The sequence below is a fragment of the Triturus cristatus genome, chromosome 3_2 (genome assembly GCF_964204655.1).
Source record: "Triturus cristatus chromosome 3_2, aTriCri1.1, whole genome shotgun sequence".
Classification (NCBI taxonomy): Eukaryota; Metazoa; Chordata; class Amphibia; order Caudata; family Salamandridae; genus Triturus; species Triturus cristatus.
In genome coordinates, this window is record NC_140584.1 from 925,120,336 (window position 1) to 925,135,002 (window position 14,667).

Below are 14,667 nucleotides of genomic sequence, written 5' to 3' on the forward strand. Positions count from 1 at the left end.
CCTCCAGGTCCCAGCAGCAACTGCCGCCGGTGGGACACTCCACTCTAGAATGGAACCCACAAGGTTGCACATGCTCACACACAAGCTCATCGCACATACAAAGCAGATCCCAACACACCCCCCTTCCTTCAGAATAATGAAAAACATGAGATACAGAAGATGAGAAAGTCAGGAAAAACAGGAAAGGAAAAAAACATGAGTCGAAAAACAAGCAATATAACATGGAATAAAAGCAACATTACAACATTTTGTGATCATGAAACTTTGCTGGAACAAACTTCACTCTGGTGGATGCACCCCTAGAAGGAACACGGTCAAAATGAATAGCTTCCCTGCCGTGAACACTGGCGGGCACAACCGTAGAAGGGGAAAGGACACCAAATCGCTTGTTGACATAGTCAAGCATAGACTTGGGTACAATGGAAACAGCACACTTGTTCCAAATTTTCCCATTCTCCAACACTACCACATGATCCTTTACTGCAGACACTCTTTTGGGAGCAGAGAAGCGAGACTCCCCCTTGTGAAAAAAACAAGTTTCTTATCCCTCACCCAATCACCCACCTTGACTGGCAAAGAACAACGAGTTCCAGGCCTGGTGTCGTACTTAGCCTGGACAGCAGCCCTGACATCACCTACAACTAATAATTTCTTCGAGTCCACCTCCCTCCTGGACATCCATTCCTTGTTCAATTTTGAGCCAGCAACCCTTCCCCTAAGTAAAGTAACTGGAGCAATCCCAGTACTAACATGAGGAGTGGTCCTGACAACCCACAGCATGTCACTGACAGCTTGTCGCCAATTCAACCCGTTCATTAAATCAAGCTGCAGGTGTCCTTTGATGACCCAGTTGAAGCGCTCAACCAAACCGTTGCTGTGGGGATGATAAAGGGACGTAAGGGTATGCCTTACACCTGTATCCTTAAGAAACTTTTGCATCTCGCTAGAAACCAACTGGGTACCATTGTCCAACACCAATTCTTCAGGAAAACCCTCCCTGAGAAAGACATCCTGCAAAAAGCTGATAACGACTGAAGAGTTGGCATTATCCACAAACCTGACTTCAGGCCATTTTGACATGTAGTCAATTAAAACTAGAGCATATTTAGGAGAACTGCCGACGAGTCCAAACGGACCCGCAAGGTCGAAGGCCAATTTTGTCCAAGGAGAGTTCTTCACCACAACAGGTTCAACCGGGGAAGGATGGGTCACTGGGATTTGTCAGTCGTAACGCAAACACAGCAGTCCCGAACAATATGCTCAACATCCTTATCTATGGCAGGCCACCAAAAATCTTGTCTGGCCCTACGTTTCATGGCTCGAATCCCAGGATGGCCTTCATGAGCCATATTCAAAATCCTTTCGCGTATAGACAAAGGAACTACCATCAAAAGACCTCGCCACAACATTTCATCGACTACGGATCACTCATCCTTAACTCTTTTGTAAGGCACTAACTCGGAAGGGCAATCTTTATCAGAAGGCCACACACCTGCTAAGAAATCGATGACCTTCACAACATCAGCATCTTCAGACATATCCCCCACTATTCCTGTTCAGAAAGAGCGCCGCCAGCAGTGTCTTCCAACGAACACATAGCACAAACTATCTCTAAATCATCACACCCCAACACATCATCTTCACAAGAGAGAGGTATCCTGGATAGGCAATCAGCTACATGGATTTTGGCTCCAGCCACATACTCAAGCCAATAGAAAAACTCCTACAGTCTATATTGCCATTTAGAAATACGTGGCGTGGCCCTGCCACCACCTTTGGTGGTAAACAAATCGACCAAAGGTTTATGATCGGTTCATAAAATTAATTTGTTGCCCCACAAGAAATTTCTGAAGTGGTTTCCCCATCACAAACCCAAAGCTTCCTTTTCAATGGTAGAATAGGTGCTCTCAGCACCCCTTAAGCTCCTTGAAGCAAAGGCTATGGTTTCTTCACGAACGTCACCCCTCCTCTGAAGAAGGACCGCCCCTAAACCAACATTACTTGCATCGGTAGATACAATACATGGATCATTAATGTTGAAAAGTTCAAGGGGATGAGCATGTACAATTTCTTGTTTGATTGACTCAAAATTATTGTTACAGTCAACATCCCATACATATTTGACATTTTTCTTCAGCAAGTCCCGCATGGAAGCAGTTTTGGTGGAAACTTTGCTGACGAATTTGGCATTGTACTCCACCAACCCTAAATAAGAACGGAGTTGGTCCTTGTTCAAAGGTGTGGGTGCATTCCGGATAGCCTCAATGATCTTCAGTTTAGGTTCAATTCATTTAAACAAGATATAATGTCCAAGATAATCAACACCCTCTTGGAGGAACTTGCATTTATCTGCCCTCAACGTTAAACCACTAGATCTAATAATGCTTAACACATGCTTGACCCTCTCATCGTGTTTGGATTCAGTTTTCCCATAAATGAGAATATCGTCCTGAAAAAACACAACTCCAGCAATGTCCCTGAATAGATTATTCATTAATCTCTGGAACACTGCTGAAGCCGAGGCAAGGCCAAAAGGCATGCGACTATAGCGATAAGCACCCTCTGGAGTGACAAAAGATGTTAGGTGTCTAGATTCTTTTTACAGCTCAATTTGGTGATACGCCAAAGAAATATCAAGGGAGGAGAAAAACCTGGCACCCTGAAGAGTGGTCGGCATCTCATTGATGTTTGGTAGTGGTTGACGAACAACCCAGATGTTAGCGTTGAGGTCTCTCTAGTCAACACACATCCTGAGAGATTTCTCGGATTTTCGCGCTAAATCCATGGGGGCCAACCATTCGGAACCTTCGATAGGTTCAATAACCCCTGCAGCACACAGTCGTTTCAATTCCCATTTGAGTGCATTGCGTAGACTCGAAGGTACCTTGCGAACCTTATGAGCTACGGCTTTTGCACCATCCTGGAGTATGATGCGATGCTGAAAACCCTTAAGTTTCCCAGGTTCACAGTTAAATACTTCAGGAAAATTGTTTGCCCACTTGTCATTGGATAACTGAGTAACAGTGCGAGCAGAGGATGAGTCAGGAGGTGTGAGATTATAGAACTGAGTGAGGGCATTGCAGGACACTACCTTATCAGGATGTTTCTGGTCTAGGATGATGTTAAGAGCGCCCTGCTCATCCCACCCCAACAAGTTTGCACCATCCTTGACCACAAACACAGTTCCCATTGCTTGATCGGCATTAAAGACTAGATTTGCCAAACACTTTCCCAAAACGTCCACTCTTTTACCCCCATATGCAAACATTTTGATATTGGACTGTTCCAATTGAACTACCTTGCTAAAATCCTTGACGTTGATGAGGGTAAAAGGCGAACCCGAATCAGCAAGAAAGCGAAGACCAATCCCATTAACCATTAATGTTGCACGAAGGAGATTTTCTTTTGTGAGACCCCCCCCAGAGAAGATAGTTCGACAACGCCTTCAGCATGAGAAGATGAAGAGGACATCAACAGTTCATAACTCTGCTCATCAGAATCCATCAAATTTTCTCCAATGGCCTTCACTACCTGAGTTGAATTAACTATATTAGCTCTGCACATTCTGGAGTAATTACCTTTCTTTCCACATTTATAACAGGTTTGATTAAGAGCAAAACATAATTTGAGAATGCCTAAATGTGACTTGCTCCCACAACGGAATCACACAGTCTCGTTTTGCTCAGATCTGACTTTGGAGTAGGGTGTAGTAGTGTTTTGTTCAGATCTGACTTTGGAGTAGTTGAAGTAGGGCTAGCGGCAGATCCTGTCGATGATTTAGAGACAGGTTTGGTATTTAACAGTTTGACTTCGCTCGTGGAGACAGTACTACACATTTCTGTCATGCATAACTAGGAGTGCTCAATACTCCTAGCCAATGTGAGTACAGTTTCTAAATCGGGATCATCAGAGGACAATAATTTTTCTTGGATCTCTTTGTTGGATGTCCTTTTAATTAATTTATCACGAATAATCTCATCTCTAAACTCTCTGTAATTGCAGGTGACCGCTAGGATTCTAAGAGCAGCAACAAAGTCATCAATGGACTCACCAGGAGTTTGAGCGCGCTGTAAGAATTTGTGGCGTTCAAGAACAACATTTCTTTTAGGACTGAATCTTTTGTCTAAAGTCTTGACCACAGAAGCATAGTCATCGAGTAGGGAATCACCATTGTCACCACCACTTACAAGAGTACTTACTACTTCTAGACGTAAGGTTTTCAAAATGTTCCTACCTTCAGAACCTAAATTGTAAATCAAAAGCAATTTCTTCTTTTTAGAAGTAAAGGTTTCCCCATCAATAGCTTCCAAGTATGCTTCAAAAGTATCTTTCCACTGTTCCCACTGAACAGGTGGGGAACCTGCAGACTGTAAAAAGGGTGGAGGTGCCAAAACGCGATCCATGGATTAGCGTGGGTAAGTTGCTGCCCAACGTCAACACAAACTGTGCTGAAAAAAACCAAACAATATGTAAGCCTAAAGAAAATTGATGAAGTAACATACATGTGCAAAGGGAATTATGGAGAGCTTGAAATGAGAAGGTGTGTGCATCACAAAGTGCGCAAATGAACTATGTCAAGAGCCACGATATGCAAATGCAATTTATAATGAAACTGAAAACGAAAGAAATGAGGAGAGAAAACAAGGGTGTGCGCATCACCGGATACTCAAAATCAAAATTGCTATAAGATGTGCGCATCGCTGAGGAGATGTGGTAGTGATCACAGATAATGTAGGGGAAACAAGGGTGTGCACATCACCGGATGCGCAAAACTCTAATAAAAAAATGACAATACCGGAATGGAAGAAAGGTGTGCGCATCACCAAGTGCGCAGCTTTGAGATGCAGAATTGGTAATGAGGCGGTCAGTACATCGGCGAAGCTCTGACTGTAGAATCCACGTTCACGACTGTAGAATCCACTAACTTCAACAACCTGATTAAAGATGGCCGCTGGGGGGTCAGAGCATCTGACGTGCAAGACATAGTGCTTGGCTGAAGTAATCAGAAGGCGTATCCTGGCAACGATGCACTTGGGAAGAGGTGTGCGAGCCTTCGCCGCACCACAAGGACATCAACTGGCAACAGAAGGAAAACAGCGTCAGCCAAGAAATTCGCCACAACTTGCCAAAATCGCTCGGAAGCTGCGGGAACGATACACCGGAGGAACCAGCCAACATCAGATGACGGCAAGAAGGGCAGGCGGACTGGGGAACCAGGAAGACCTGAGGAAGATGGCCAGAGGAATCCAGGAGGCAAGAAGCAGCGCGGCACAGCCAGGGAGCACCACAGGAGGGAATCTGGAGGCACTAGACCAACTCGTCGCCAGTGAAAGGACGACACGACGTAGGAGGTAGATGAGTTTATTATGTCCAACGTCCTCCAGATCCCGACAGCAACTGCAGCAGGTGGGACACTCCATTCTAGAGTGGATCCCACAAGGTTGCACAATCTCACACACGAGCTCAAGGCACATACAAAGCAGATCCCAACACAATTACATTGCACAAACGTAACTGGGAAGCCATAGGGGATTGTACCTGTATTGTGGGGCAATTTGAGTTTGACCATTCCTTTCGTGCCTTCGTTCATCATCTTTACTCCTACCATGAGCAAGATCCGACAGAAGCTCTGGCCTATTTTAAGCTAGTCCAAATACTACTGCAACTACAATTGAAAAACATCAAAATAAAATGGTTTAACTTCCGTAAAACATGATCAGTGTATTGGGGTGTATAGGAGGTGAGGTGTGGTGGAAAAAATACACATTGTAAGGAAAAGTAAAAACTACCCATTCTTTAGGTGCTGCTCTTATTACATAGTGCACAAGAATATGTGTATGCCTACTGTATTTTATTTGCTTGCAATGTTTTTGTAAGATCTCTATAGCTTCTCATTGTGTATTTTGCAATTGTTCCTGTTTTTCTTGAACTGTAGCAAAGATTTTTCCACAATCTCTGTTCAACTGGTACATTTTCCATTCAAATGAGTCTCTCACTAGATGTGTGCCACCGTTTTCTTGTTTGTTTCCTAAAACTGAAATAGCTTTTGGTTGTATGTGTGTCTTCACAACTCATCAGTGGCCAAGATGGATGTATGACGATACAATGCGATCATTTAGATTGCGGTACATTACATCGCTGTTTTAAGTCGTTATAACGACTTGCGCTGGAGGGCGCTGGACTTAGGAATAGTATGATTTACTATTCCAACTCCAGCCTACGTAACAGTAGGTAAGGAATAGTATGATTTACTATTCCAACTCCAGCCTACGTAACAGTAGGGAAGGAATAGTATGATTTACTATTCCAACTCCAGCCTACGTAACAGTAGGGAAGGTGTTGCAATAGTAAATCACACTATTCCTTAGTCTAGAGCGCCATCCAGCGCAAGTCGTTGTAACGATTTGCATTGTAAAACAGCAATGTAAATGTGTTGTAGTGTTTTGACCGCGTTGTAAAGGTCGTTTTCCGGCCAGGATGGCTCAGCAAAATAATACTCTCTACAAACTGATATCTGCAGTGATCTGAAGGATCATAAGTTTGAAATGTGGCAAGGCAAACTCAGCCTTCCACCTTTCCAAGGAAAGTACATTCAGGCCATTCATTTGAGTATTAGTAACATTTGTTATTTTCACTACTTCTAATGCCAGAAGTGCAGTATGATGAAATGAATGTGGTTTTACTCAGAACTGAAATTCCTTTTTAAACATTTGTTGCTTATTTTCTGAGAGGAATTACCATTACAAAACATGTTTCAGACTTCAGTTGATACAAATCTTAAAGTGACTTTGAAAAACATTTATCCAAATGTATCATAGAGGTGATCATGCGCTCTTCTTACTCTTCCTGCCCTACTTTGTGTATCGTCTTTGAGTTGGAGAGTAGTAGCAAGCATCAAGGTTTACAGCTTCCTGCCTGCAGTACTCCACCTCCCCTTTGCAGTGCATGCATCAATTGCCTTGGGTGTTATTTGTTCATAGCATGTGTGGCTATGGATACACATGTGTTGCATGTTCCAGCAATCTTCTAGTGTTGGGCTCAAACGTTGTAAGTTGTTTTTGTTCAAACAAGTATTTTCAAGACACGAGGTAGTATGTGACTCCTCCCTTACTTGGCTATGTGTATGGCCACTCACTCCATTGTTAGATTGCTTTTCTCGCTATCTGGATCAGACACATACTGACTGGGCTCCTTGGATTGACATGTTCTGTGTTTGTTGCTTCACACTTGCGCAGTAAAACGTGCGATTCCCAACATGAAGAGAAATACTTTATTGATTTCGCAATACATTTTCCTTGTGTTTTTTTGTCAGTGCTTTGAAGTGAACAGGCGAAGCCTGTGTTTCTCGTTCGTCTGGGCGCTCGTGTCCCTTTGGGATATCGCTTACCCTGTTTCCATTAACTTCAGAGACTAAGTGACAGAACGCTCTATGCAATTACTTCACAGCCTTAAAGGGGAACCGAAGACTGCCACACCCACCTTCAAAGAGCCTGTCCGCACCCGGGTAGTTACTCCAAGAGTCGAGAAACTGTTCCAACCTTTTTCCTCAGACTCTACTTACATCAAAGGCCACAACCCTCCAAACTCTTACGTGGTGCACACAGCCTGTAACTGGCGGCTGCACAGTTCACAGGGGAGGCCTCCCCCCAGCAGATAAGGAAGCAAGTGAATCAATGCCACAGGAAAAAAGGTAGTGGTGTGTGGAGTCGCCACAAATTGGTAAGTTGCTAATTCAGTGGGTTTCCTCTCACAGTACGACAGCACCTCCCAGAATAGTTTGGGAGGAGGAGAGAAGAAATTGTTGGCAAAGATAAAATTATTTCGACTGCCACCATTCGGTGTCCATTGGATGCCATCCAAACAGCAACCAGAGAGGTTAACTCCTCTATAATCTTATGCAGGCACACATAGCTCTTTATTTCAGGTTTTAAGCCAGAGTTGCAGCAACACCTACCGTTTGATTATGAGCACCTCTTTAGCCCACAGGTGGATCATATTTTAGAAGCAATTATGAAAGACACAAATCGTCAGGAGTATGTGGTCCCCATATACACCACCCAGGGGTGCATCGAAGGCTGCTTCCCCAGAACAGCTCTGGTCATATTAATGCCTGCAGCAGTCATACCTTCATCAAGGGGGTAGGAGCTACCCCAAGGAAACATATTGGGGTAACAACAATAGGGCAGAGAACCCCACCAAGTGAGCTTTTACCGCCATTCATTGATTTGCTGTGCATCCCCCTCAGATCACACGTCACCTGTCAGGGTCTGATTTCAGGATTTTTTCCTACATTGGGACTAAATCACCTCAGACATCATCCAGCACTGGAATTGTCTAGAGCTTCTCCCACCCCCTCCAAACGCTCCACCCCGTGCACATACCTTAAGAGCGGAACACCTCTGCCTCCTTCAAGAAGAGGTACATAGGCTCCTACTCAAAGAAGCCATAGAGCCAGTGCCAATAAAATACCAGAGCAAAGAGGTTTACTCCCTATACTTTCTAATTCCCCCAAAAGACAGCTCTCCTATCAATCCTTGTCCTCAAGCCACTCAACAAATACTCAGAACATTTCCATATGACAACGCTACAGGATGATATCCTCCTGCTGCAGCTTGACCGCCGTGGATCTGAAGGACGCCTAATTGCACATGCTCATCCATCTTGCTCATCAGTGCTACCTTCGCTTCGTGGTAAGTGAACAACCCTAACAATTCAAGGTACTCCCCTTAAGGGTCACCATGGCCCCAAGGGTAATTTCAAAATGCCTAGCGGTCAAAGAAGAGGGGGCGCGGGTGTCTTCCCTTATCTAGACGATTGGCTGATCAAGAGCACAAGCAGGCAGCAGTGTCTAGCACACCCTCAATAGCCATCTCCTTGTTGCACATTTTGATATGCACAATAAACGTTACCAAATGCCACCTTCAGCCTCAAACAATTCAACCATTTCTGGGCTTAATTCTTAGTGCCCTCAGTGGCAAGGCCTTTCCCAATCCTCAAAGGGTGCTAACCTTTCAGCAGCTTCTGCTTCTGCTACTTTTTCAACCAAATAGTCTTTCAGGCAGAACAGTGATGAACTTACTAGAGAAACTAGCCTCCTTCCTTGCCATAGTTCCCTATGCCAGACTACATATGCATCCGTTACAGGACTGCTGCCTCACTACACAATGATCACAAGCAGAGGGTTATCTACAGGATCTAGTGTTGCTAAGGACCAGTACTTATTGCTCTCAGTGACCCTATTCCACAGGTGCCCTTCACCACAGATGCATCTCTAGTTGTCTGGGGAATGCACCTACACAGTTTGACAGTTCGGGGCCTCTGGTCAAACCAAAAGCAGGAGTTCCATGTCAACTTCCTAGAACTTCCTACTATCCACCTTCCCCTAAAAGCCTTTATTTCAGTGCCTTCAGAGCAAGGTACTGCTGGTAAGGATAGGCAGCATGACTCACCATGTGTTACCTTCAAAACCAGGGTGGCACTCATTCACCGCAGCTTTCAACTCTGGCGCAAAAGATTTGGCATTGGGCGATTCACCACCGCATTCACATCCTTATAGTACCTGTTGGGAGTAGTCAACTTTGCCGACCTGCTAAGCCACTAGTAATGCTCCCTTTCTTCCGGAGCTGGGGGTTCCCGCAGACACACCTATGCACCACTCATAAAAACGCACATGCCAAATACGTCGCCTCCATATTTTCCCACCCACAGTCCAGAACTGATTAGGGAGATTTACCTAAATTTTTCCTCCTCTCCTACTCTTTCCATACGTAGTAGGAAGCTCAGGCAAACGTCTCTCACTCTCGTCACATGGGCCAGACAGCCATGGTTCTCCACTGTCCTCGAGATATCTGCTTCTCCTCTTGAGAAGCTTGGGCCAGACCTTATTAGGAACAGGGCAAGATCAGACCACCTGACCCCAGGGAACTCGATTTAGGAATTTGGCATCTGAGGTGTTGGAGTTTGAATATCTGAACTTCTTACAGGAGTACATGGGCATTACTGTAGTTCTAAAAATCTGCAACCTCTTAATCCAGCAGCCCAAAACATTGTCTGTTATTCGCTTCACCTTCAGCAATCCGGGCTAGCATATACCTCATACGTCTATACCTTGCATTATTGCAGCAAACATGCAAAACAGAGAAAATACTTCTATTTTAGCATCCCAGTCATCAGCCCCAGTCAGCCTTCATGCAAAGCCTTGAAAGGGTTGTACCAACCAGAGTTCCACCTTCCCCTCTCTGGAACCTCAATGTTGTACTCACAAGACTAATGGGGCCCCATTCTAGCCACTGCTCTTATGTTGCCTGCAATTCCTGTCCTGGAAAGTAGTTTTTTTTGTAGCCATCACCTCACTAGGGCTTATAAATGAGACGCAGGCCCTCACTCTGCAGGAACCTTTCATTCAAGTCTATGCAGATAGGTTGTCCTTAGAAATAATCCTAAATTCCTTCTTAAGGAGGTTTCTCGTTGACACCTTAACCAGACAATTAAGCTACCAATCTTCTTTACTTACCCAGACTCTGATGTGGAAATGGGCCTTCACACCTTAGGCATTAAAAGGACTCTAATGTACTATATTGTTACAACCAAACCCATTTGTCAAACTCAACAGCTTTGTGTTGCTTTTGTTGAGCATCATGAAGTGCACCTAGTAAAATGCAGAAATGTTATCTTAAAACCAAACGGGTACTTCCGACTCTGCCTTTGGCCACTCTCTACTTCTTGGAAAAAGGCCGCAACCATGGTGTTTTAGGGAATATTCCCATGGATTGACAAATGTAAAGCAGTTACATAGTCAACACCACACACGTTTACAAAGCAATACTCTGTGGATAATCTCGCCCGTCAATAGACTAGGAGTGGTCAAGCTGTACTATGAACAGTTTCAGACATCTGCCTCATTCACTGACTAGCCACAACTAAAGTGCTGTTTTACAGTATATGCAGAGCATTTGTATCTGCGGCCACACATGCTACTTTGTAGGTGTCTGTTCGTAGCTTGTATTGCTGTAGATTCACATGTGGCCACCCTCCTCTTTGTAGTCAGTGTCTTGTTGCACATCTCTGTAATTGTAATATATATCTTTTTAAAATTGATTTTACATTCCCCATACTCTCAAGACATGCCTTTTCGGTGCATTCAGCACATGACAAAGCTTTGAGCCAGAGTTACCATGCTAAGCACATTATTGACTTCAGTGTGACATAAATTAATTATACATCATTCTCATAATTAACATATTCTCACTCATCACCACTCCATACTTATGCTCACCTGCTCTGAGAAAAACAAGCTAACAATGGAATGGCTGCCAATGCGTATTGCCAACTGAAGGAGTCCCATACTGTCATGCGACTAGAAAAGATTTCTTCAAACAAAAACAACGTGCAATGTCCGAGCCCTACACTAGATGGCAGCAGTATGTAGAGTATATCGATCTACAGTACTACAAGCTGCGAACAGATACGTACAGCAGTGGTTGTAGAGTAGAGTAAGACCAACTTTTGCTACCCATCTAGCTTTAATGGACATGAGGCGGTTGATTTCTTATTATAATTAAAGCTTCGTGTGGTAGCACACTGTCCAAGACAGACAGCATGTTTTCCATTGAAATAGCCAATTCATTTGCACAGGCATACAGTTGTATATGTAAAATTATTTTATGCACAAATGATAATGTGTGGAAATCGGGTTTCAGTGAATATTTATCATTTGGCATCACCAGGTAAAGTGGTTTTTTTCTTCTTTGGATCCTATTGAAATCTTTGCTTCCATCACATTTCAGAATTATAAAGTGAATGATTCGTGCGTGCTTTCCTACCTGCTGAATGTCTACAGTTTGTTTACAGGTGTTTACATTGGTATGTGTTACAAAAACATATCATTCAGCTTCCCCTTTCACACACCTGTAATCCAGCAAGATTGTTGCATATTTCACCATGCTTTACTTTCTCTGTGTGCAAAGTGAGGAGTTTGTAAACACCAAGCCACGTTTAAAAAAATGTTTTTAAAAAAAGGAGGAATTTGTCAAAAGACGGAGCCTAACATTTCACCTCAAACTTTGAAGCTCAGTAAATGTGACAAGATAAATGCATAATTTAAAGGCATCTTTATTTATTGCTTGGACTTCCGTGACCCACCAAATATCATCTCATGACCCACTAGTGGGTCGCGGCTCACCATTTGGGAAACACTGGCTTACAGGGTAAGTAACATTTTCCTTCCCAGTTGCCTCATGCCGTATATTTTTTTTAGTAGCCCCAGACAGTAAATGTGCACTTTGCTCCCTCAGAGAAACTAGCCCTAAAGGCCTGTAAGATATTGGATTATTATTTTGCAGGTGTGACTACCCACCTGAAGGAATAATCACAACATTGTCAGTTTAAAGCCAATACATTAACCTGAGGTCAACCCACTGGTAGTCGTGGCACAGAACAGATCGGGTAATATGTAACGTTTTTATGCAGTACTAAAACAGTAATTAAGTCGAAATGCATAACAATAAAAATCCCAAACCACATTAGAAAATACAGTATCATTTTTCTGTTAAGTGACAACAAAATGCAAAAATCCAATCCGGGGAATGGAGTTATAATTTTGTTAAGGTTTTAAGTAGAAATTGTTCCAAGTAGCATAGAGTGCCAATGATAATCAATAGTTGCGCTAGACTGGAAGCTAGGCCCCATTTGACACAGAAAGCGTGGAGCACAAATCAGATACAACAGCACACCAGCCAGGTTCGTCCTAGTCAAAGATTTTACCTTTTGACTTTTGCCCTTGAAGTCCCAGTCCACCACAGGAGTACACTTCTAAAGCTTCCAGGACCTGAGGGAAGGCACTTAGAGACTCACAGTTTGTCAGGCAGAGTTTAAACTGCAGGGTCCAGTCCAAGTCCAGTTGCCACTGGTCAGCTGGGTAGTTGCAGGAAAAAGCCTCTTGTAGCTTGCTGTGTCCCTGTAGCTTTAACAGGAGGTCAGCCTTGTGACCCTTTGAGTCCACTTGTTTGCCCTGGCTACTAATAGAGAGCAGGTCCAGTCCCTTTAGGGCTCTTCTCAGCTCACAGAAAGCAGTTTTAATCCTCTTCTGTCTTCCACAGGCCCACAACGTTTTCTGAAGTGGGTGTCTAGAAGTACCACATTTATGCCTGACACAAGCTAGAGGGTGGGATTAACTGCTGGGCACACCCTATCCAATGGGGGGAAAGGTTCTGGGGCCAACCTTACCCTCTTTGGAAATTTTGTAAGATGCCTAAAGTCTTTAGCCACACTGAACGTGGGCTCAAAGGGCTAGGGGTGTGTGTGGGGAGTGTAGAATCCTGGCATCCTTCCACATTTAATACTAAAATTCAGTTTGGGGCAGTCCCTGTTCACACAATAAATCCAGAGACAGAAGTCTGGTAAATCAAGCAGAGTATTTTCAGCAACCAGACCGTGAATACAAGAGAATTGTTTTGCATCCTGTTTCCCTTCCATTCAAGTGTGCCTCAAAGTATTATGTGTAATCTCAGCAGACCTGTCAAACAGGATTTGACACTGTAAGGTCAAAAATATGCTCACATTCCAACCCTGAATATTCTTTCAGGTTTAGAGAAGTCCTCTATGCCCATTATTTGTTCTTGGGAGGCACTTTTGCACATTTTACACACCTATTCAAATGCTAGTTACTGATTAGCAGGAGTGGGAGCTCAAATATGAATTTAGACTTCAGGAACTACAGGCAGGCAAATGGAAATACAAAGTTACTTTTTCTTAATATTTTTTTTTAAAACTTCACCATCGGATTTTTATTAACTATTGAAATAGTTGTTTAATTATTTTCCTAGTTATTCCCATTCCAGAGATACATTATTAGTATTTTCCATCTGTATTCTGGTTTTCCACATAGGAGAAATAGGCCTGAAAAAGTGAAAAATAGCTTCTTGGTGCTAGTTACTATGCAGACATGTTAACAATAAACCTCTACATGCCCTACTTTTAAATATCTTGCACCCTGCCTTGTGGACTTAGAGCGTTGCTTATTAATATTTAATAGGGAGGTTCTTGCCAGTGAAGAGGGTATACTTTGATAAGTTGAATTGCAGTGTTTAAACTGCCACAGCCAGGCTACAATGGTAAGCATGAAGCTCTGTTTTACACTGCCACTGTAGTGCAGGGCGTACTAGGTGCTGAAGTCCACTAGTGACATTTAACTCACAGGACCTGGGTACACATTGTACCGTATACTCAAATCCAATCAGGTGTTTGTTAAGCGCGACTACTCACCCCTAAGGGTCTCAAGGCGCTGGGGGAAGTGGGGGGTTCGCAGGTTCCAGTCCATCATGGAGGGGGTCTACTAGGCACTTATAGGTAGGTTAAATATACCAATCAGGAATATGCCAATTTGACTATATTTAAAAGGGGAGAACGGACACTTAATACAGGTTAGCACTGGTATAATGCAGAGAATTCTAAAAACTGCAGAAATATAGTATTCAGCAAATGGTGAAAAATCTGGGGTAACCACACAGAATAGACAGAGTTGCTACAAGGTGTTATTTACGAATAAGCTTAAATGACACCCACAAAGTAATTTGCTTTATTATCCCAGCACAGTAGTGCTGGGGCCACATAGTGACAATCATCAATCACCTCACATTGTGAAAATGAACTGGGGTGGCGAAGTGAGCT

The 14,667-nt window shown here is 43.5% G+C and overlaps 1 protein-coding gene across 1 annotated transcript in view; it reads left to right on the plus strand.

The window, feature by feature from the left end:
• The window catches only part of DHX40 (DEAH-box helicase 40), a 332,526-nt gene that overhangs the window by 138,801 nt on the left and 179,058 nt on the right, over positions 1-14,667 (plus strand). The window lies entirely within an intron of this gene.